Below are 7974 nucleotides of genomic sequence, written 5' to 3'. Positions count from 1 at the left end.
TTTTAGGATACGACAATTTAGACAGCATGGTAACAAATTTAAGATAAGGTTCACATAATCATGATATAGCTGACTCCAAACTTGTATCATTATCATTTTTTTATTTTTTTTAAACGAACTAAACTACGAATCAACTTTCATACAGCATCATTCTCATTCGGAAAAGGAAAAAGGAATTTTGAGTTCAACCCGATCTTCAGACATATCAATAGGACGCTTCCATTAACCGAACACTGATAATTTCATACATAGATACTCAATACACATAAATCAAAACCGCTAGCCACAATCTCTATCACACCTCTATGTATCCACATAACTCTTTTTTCCAATTCTGGACTGCATTTTAAGGGCAAATTTCACACACTCAGATTCACAACAGATCAAGCACTTGAATGAAATATCAACACATTTCATACATGAAATATCTCCTGAAAATCAACCGTATAATTTAATGGCTTACACAACACCAGCCACATTTTCACGCATTAACACTCACTCAATATCCAACGAACTCCCCGAGTGCCCAATGGACTCACCAAGTATCCACTATTTTACAATTCATGGCTTCAGGAAACCCAACAGTCATCTTGTTCCTTTTACTCTCACAAAATCTTATAAAATGTCTATTTACTTTACCAATCTCGAGCTTTCTCATTCATTCGGTCGAATCAAATCATGTACTTTTCACATTCACAATCTTAAACTTCAAATGATAAATACACGTATCATTCCTCTATTTTAACAATATTGCAACCTATTAACATCTCATCACTAGAGCACCTACACAAAGTGTGCAATAGCTGCACCAACGAACATCTAATACTCTCGAATATCTTCATGCTAGAACTCAAACACTGACACAGACCGACTAACAGACTTATCCCTGAATACCCACAAGACTCCGGGATTGCAAACAATCCTTCTATACTTCACATTATATTCTAAGACTCCTATCACTAGCACTGCTATCACTATCACTATTTAAACCTTAGTCTCTCTCAAATCTATCACCTCAGCGGCATACCTCAATGCACTCTACACTGTCATCAGTCTAGTCTACGTCGCCAATTACACATCACACATCATCTCTACACTCTAATCTTTCAACTCACAACAGTCCTCATTCATATTGCCCTTACTTCAGACAAGTCTCTCACCACACATTGACATCAATCACTTGCCTCAAGTCACATCGATATAGTACACCTCTCAAGTCTTGTCTCCCTTTTTTTTTTTTCACACAATACTATCACTATTTTCTACCATCCTGTCATAATGACACCACCACGACATTCACCTCAACAATGAAGATTACAAACACCATAACACTTCCCTTTTTTTTTTGAAACTCCTACGTAGAGCCATCTATCTCAAATCTAGAGATCTAACCCCTATACACAATCCTAGTGTCCAATTGACCTTCCAAGACTTCCATCTAGAAGAAGCGGTGATCAATTGCCTCTTCCAACTAGATCTCATCAATAGTCACTTGGGTGTCCAGAAGACACATACTGTATCCCGACACCCTACCTATAACTTTCAACTTTCTAAGTCAACCTTAGATACATATAGTTCACAAATATGGGTTCAACTTGCCCTACATATGCCCACAACCACTACCTCATTAACCATAAAAAAAAAATGACTAACCACAATTACTATCACAACAGGACATTGCCTTTTTAAACACATTAAAACACTCACTGACTCTATTCTCAACAAATGCATCACTCTCCTTGCATATATACTCAATACAACTCATATGACATAAGATTTACTCAATACACTTAAAACTTGAATACGTAATCCACGCAATTCAAACAGAAACACATCTAACACTTTACTCTTAAGTCCCATTAATATTCTAACTCTTCTTTTATATGCTAATGAATACTATCTTTCACACATCGGCATCGCCACTGCGCATAAGCACTTCAACCATCATGATTTTCTAGATCCACCCTATCTAGCATCACTTATAGAAGGCATCTTACCACATGGGATTCAAGAACAAGACTACCATCAGCAATAATAATAATGACAACAGACGTAACCACAGTCACTACAATGATGCCAAACTTCAAAATTTTATTTTATTTTTTTGACGTGAGTCATCTAACTTTTTACTATTTCATGCAAACATAGATGCAATGCCAGCTCAGTGAACACACGTCATTGATGCAAGCTCACACACACTTTTGTAAAAGTATGCAATGAATTTTTGAACCCATGAGACTAAAAGTCTCCCCAAGGTCGCCAGGTATTCTAACCTAATGCTCTGATACCAAGTTGTCACGCCCTCGATTTTCAACATAAATAATAAACACTTTTAATAAATAAAGTCCTCGCTGTAATACAAATAATACCCCAAAAGATCTTTTTGTTCACTGTTCTCAAATAAAATTCAAATATTACATTCCAAAACTCGAAGGCCCCAAATCATCAAAATACCAATATTCTAGGGAAATATTATTACAATTTACAAATACTATCTTTCCAAAAAAAATGTTCTTTCAAATCTTGTGCTATGAAATCCTTCTTGAATACCTTTTTAAAGGTTTGGTCACAAATGCACAACATGTACTCCATGTCAACTTCCTTGAATCGTACCTGAAAATAATAGGGTGAGCTACACTAGCCCAGTAGGAAAATCTATACGCAAGTTATATGAAAATGCGATGAATCATACACCTAGACTGAGTGATGCGACGAGATACCACAAAGAAACGTGAGTTTTCCACCACAAACGAGCATACTACAACCAAGGGATCATAATTTCATAAAGGTATTCCTAACAGCTCATACGTCAAACTAGAAGCATAAACCAACTCGAATTATCCTAATTAGACCACAACTTATCCTCAACTGTCACTTGTCCATTGCTACGCAATTACTCCATTTTGCCTCGATCTATACGAATATGTGATGATCATGCACCAACAGTGGTAGGTGAGCAACATTATATATGTACAACGAACCCCAAGATGCTAATAACAATGAGTGTGTCTATCAGCATAACAACACAAACATATCATTGGATTTCCTTTTTGAACATAATTGATTTATCTCTCATTTCTCAAGTATTAGCCACTCTATGCAACAAGAACTAGTTTCCTTGATTTGTACCGAACAAGAGGCTCAATGAGGAAGGATAGTAATCCAAGATATGGTTCAAAGTCGCACGACAAGCCAAACATTAGATTAACAACTTTATCTCTCTTTTCATTTCTCAAGCAACACAGGTCATAAGTCTAGCTCAACCAATCAACAATGCGTGATATGTGATGCAAAGCAATGCACCAGGCAATGTTGGGCCCCGTAACCCTCGCCAAGGTCCCACCAAGAAGGTGAACCGGGCTCTGTCCATATTGACGTGAATTCCGGGCGGTGTTGGGCCCCGTAACCCTCGCCAAGGTCCCACCAAGAAGGTGAACCGGGCTCCGTCCATATTGACGTGAATTCCGGGCGGTGTTGGGCCCCGTAACCCTCGTCGACATCCGAAGTTGGATACGACTTCATCCATTGTCCATATGCTATGACATGCCACACCACGATACATACAAAGTTCGATGTCACACGTAGCCGTAACACTCGAATCATAGGTCCATAAACATCCTTCATTATGCACAATCCATCCATAATCAATCTCACACCCATTATCGAGTTAAAACGATTATACAACATCATTAAAAATTGCATACTCAATATTTTTCAATGATTCCAACGCCAAATTATCACCAACTTACTAATCTTTAAAACCCACAAGGACCCATAACCAATAACATCATTTAACCATAACAAACAATAAAAAAAAAACGAAGCCCGATACCCTGCCCACATTTTCAGATTTTCGTTCAATCTTCTAAAAATTACTATAAATCGAGTTCTTAATATTTTTGAGTGATTCCAGTCCCAATGGTTGCGCGATTGAACGAAGCTTAAAAGTCACGAAGGAACCCTTGTCAAATCTGCCCTCAAAGGGTGGTTAAACAGGGGTTTTCCCAGGCTACACGAATCTGTCGCGCGGCATGACAGATTGACACACCTCCACTCAAACGAACATAACTTTCTGTGTACTAAGAGTTTTAAGACGATTCTAGTGGCAAATGAAAGCTGACTTCAAGACCTTCGAATCGATATAAAGTTTGCATGAAACGGATATCGGACGAGGAAGTTATGGCCATTCGAAGTGGGCTGAAATCCAGAACACGAGACAGATTGCAGACCAGTTTTCTAAAAATCACCATCAATTCAATTCTCAACGGTTTCGTATGATTCCAGCGGCATTGGAACGGGCTCTAAGTCTACTCTATTTCATACGAAGGAACCAAAATTCAAATCTGAGCTTAAGAAGGCGTAAAACCCCAAAAACACAGCCCTGTTCTGCTGATTTTCGGAAATGGAAGGCACAAACTTAAACAACGAAGCAAGATACAATCTAGGTACATAAACACCGTAGTATAAACGCATAACAAGAGTAAAAAAATCCCTACCTCATGGGTTTTGAGCAAAACCCGATCCTTTGACCAAGTCAACCGAGCTCCCACGCAGTCCGATCAAGATTTTTCTTGGATATTCGGAAAGCCCGTGCTCCGTATAGCAATTTTAATTCTTGGACTTCATCCAGAATCATGCTCTAAGGTGTTTAGATCGAAGGGAGAAGGGAGGAGAGAGTTTCGGAGGAGAGGAGGAGAGAGTTTGGCCGAGAGAGAGAAAAAGAGAAATGGGAGAAAGTAGTCTCCTGGGGAAATTATTGGCATGGGGAGTAATCCCATGCTCCCACCCCACACACACATATGCGCACCTCTCGCCCAATTACCATTATATCCTCCCACGAAGATGTCACACCGAATATCCGAACCGTCTATCTCAACGGGCCGTACATTAACAAAGGAAAAAAATATATATATACAGCCCAAAAAAAAAAAAAATTTCACGGGTCTCTACATATATACACAATGAGTTTCTATTAAGGGATCCCTTAACTTGCTAAGTTAAGGACCTCATGAGTTTGACATTGTTCTTGATCAAATTTTGATGATCCGAACCATTCAATATGTTTAAAACGTGATTTTAGGAGTACACATGAAAAATATGACCGGGAAGGGCATAATCCGAATAGTTTTAAATGTCATTTTTAGAAAAACTGTTCAGATTAAGTCCTTCCCAATCATATTTTTTGTTGGTCTTTCGCGAGTGTAGGCATGTGAAATTTCTAGCCTATCACAAATCCCCACGTGTTGCTAGGGCATACAAATTGGCCAATCAAATGTCGCCAAGTGTCTATAAGTCAAAGTCAAAGTTTCATGGACTGGCCAATCAAGTGATGCCAAATGTCCGTGGTCAAAAGTCAGAGACATGTAAATGGACCAATCAAATGGTGCCACGTGTCAAAATGACACAGTTATTATTTTATCAAGTCCGGCCAATCAAATTAGGCTAATTGGTAAATAATAATATATCTCTTTATATATAATTACCTCTTCTAAAATGAAAAGAAAGGAAAGATAATTATCAAATTATTATTATTCATTTTTCAATAAAGGAAATAATTAAAGAGATCAATATGGAAGGTTAGGGTTGAAGTCTTCACCCAAACCCTTATAAATAGAGGTGTTTTCTCTCATATTTTTCCATCTGCACATTGAAGCAAAAAGCTCCAGAGCTCTGAAGATCGAAGCCTTCAAATCCTTCAGAATTCTTCAAGTGTGCATCCAACAAGAAGGTTCTTCGAATCGAAGCCTCAAAGCCTCGAAGAACATTCAATCCAAGTTATCAACTTCTTCGCAAATCACGAAGAAGATTCCGCCATTTAATTCGAGATCAAGCACAAAGCCCTCGTTTCAACAATCGAAGAGAAGAATCAGAAGACTTTACTTTCTTTGATTAGAAAATAGATCAGAGATTGTAAACCCTAATTTCATACATCAATAAAATTGACTCTTGTTCAACATTTTTCCGTCTTTTTCGCAGACTCGAAATTTGTGTTCAACAGATTTTGGCACGCCTGGTGGGACAATCTCTGCTTCTCATCTCTTCTCTTCAACAAATCAAGCAAACTCTCAATGGCCGCTAAGAAGAACAGTTCCAAGGCTTCAAAGGCTCCTAAGAACAACAGTTCAAAGGCCCTTCAAGCTAAGGTTGTACGTTTCAAGTCTTCAACCATTGCAAATCTTCGCTCTGGATCTCATGCTAGAAGTGGTGGTGCAATAACTCGAAGCAAGTCAAAGGCTGCAGCTCAAGCATATGCACAAGCCTCGCTTCTACCTAAACCAAACTCTGCAGTTGGTGCTGATCTACAGAAAGCATCGCTAACCTTCACAAGCTCACCAAAAGGGAAGGAAGGCGTCTCTACCATGGAGGCAGCAAAAGACATGGCAGCCATCATTGACAATCCCTTTGTTTATCCTCCCATGCTTCTTGAGTCTGCTTCAGAAATTCAGAAGAACACGGAAGAAGGCTATTCATGCAGTTCTGACTCCACCTCTTCTCGAAGCACTCCTCTGTCAAACCTCAATGCCTTCACCAAGTCTGTCAGTTCTTCAATCATGGATGTTATGACGATAAATGCGGTCAATCTAGAAGAGCAGGTTGCTTCCTTGGCCAAAGCAATTGAGGGCTTGTCAAAAACCGTAGAAGAGCGCGATTCAAAAATTGCCTTCCTCAAGAACAAAATAGAAACTATGGGGGATTCAAGTCAAATTGGGTCTTCAAACAAACATAAGGAGGTACCAAAAGAATTTTCGCTTTCTGGTGATGGTACAATTCCCATGGATCAGCTGAAGGATTTCATTTTAGGCACTATCAAGCAAAAGTACGAGGAGGCACCGAAGTCTTCTTCTACTTATGCTAAGCCTTATACTCGAAGGATCGACCTTTTGAGGATGCATGTTGGCTACCAGCCACCAAAGTTTCAACAATTCGAGGGCAAAGGCAACCCAAAGCAGCACATTGCTCACTTTGTGGAAACATGCAACAATGCTGGAACTAATGGTGATCTTCTCGTCAAGCAGTTTGTTCGAACGCTCAAGGGCAATGCTTTCGACTGGTATTGCGACCTTGAACCCGGCACGATTGACAATTGGGAGCAGCTGGAACAAGAATTTCTTAACCGTTTCTACAGCACTCGCCGTATTGTTAGTATGTTCGAGCTTACGAATGCTCGCCAATGGAAGGATGAGCCTGTCATTGATTACATCAATAGATGGCGACACTTGAGTCTAAACTGCAAGGATAGGCTGTCTGAAACTTCTGGAATCGAGATGTGCATCAAAGGCATGCAGTGGGATCTACAATACATTCTTCAAGGAATCCTACCTAAAACCTTCGAAGAATTGGCTACTAGAGCTCATGACATGGAGCTCACCATCACGGCAAATGGAAGGCAAGGGCTACCAGTGCAAGACTCTCGCAGAGCGCAAGATTCTCGCACCGTAGGAAGCAAGCCAGATATTCGCAAAGGGGGCAAATTTCTAGTCAAAGAAGGAAAAAAAGAATCCATGGCTGTGAATGCTGCACCATTCAAGATCTCTACTAAACCCAAAGAAAAGAAAGTAGAGATGTCCACTCCGCCGCAAATGAAGGAGAGGAAAAGACTCACGTTGAAGGAGATGCAAGAAAAGGTGTATCCTTTCCCCGATTCAGAGGTCCCTTCAATGTTTGATCAACTGTTAGATCTGAAACTCATTGAGCTCCCAGAGATGAAGCGACCCGAGGAAGCTAACAAAGTTAATGATCCAAACTATTGCAAATACCATCGTTTGGTTAGTCACCCAACCCAACGATGCTTTGTCTTCAAAGAAAAGGTAGTGGAGCTCGCTAGCCAAGGAAAGATCGTCTTGGAGGAAGAAAAAGAAACCGTAGCTACAAATCAAATTGTGGCTGTTCTACAAGACGAAACTCAACAGCTTGAAGCGCCACAGAGTGTGAAGATTCAATTTGGGTCGTCCGATCCAATTGAGGTAGTGCGAT

General features: G+C 39.8%; 1 long non-coding RNA gene across 1 annotated transcript; it reads right to left on the bottom strand.

Moving 5' to 3' along the window:
- Positions 1–739: 739 nt before the first annotated feature.
- On the bottom strand, positions 740–4777 carry LOC131315782 (uncharacterized). Its single transcript, XR_009196886.1, has 2 exons — positions 4497–4777; positions 740–2613 (listed from the first exon to the last, which is right to left on the bottom strand). It is a non-coding gene; the product is annotated as an uncharacterized LOC131315782 (long non-coding RNA).
- Positions 4778–7974: the final 3197 nt, after the last annotated feature.

This window comes from Rhododendron vialii, chromosome 2a, assembly GCF_030253575.1.
Source record: "Rhododendron vialii isolate Sample 1 chromosome 2a, ASM3025357v1".
NCBI classification, from domain to species: domain Eukaryota; kingdom Viridiplantae; phylum Streptophyta; class Magnoliopsida; order Ericales; family Ericaceae; genus Rhododendron; species Rhododendron vialii.
This window is presented reverse-complemented; position numbering and strand designations above follow the sequence as displayed.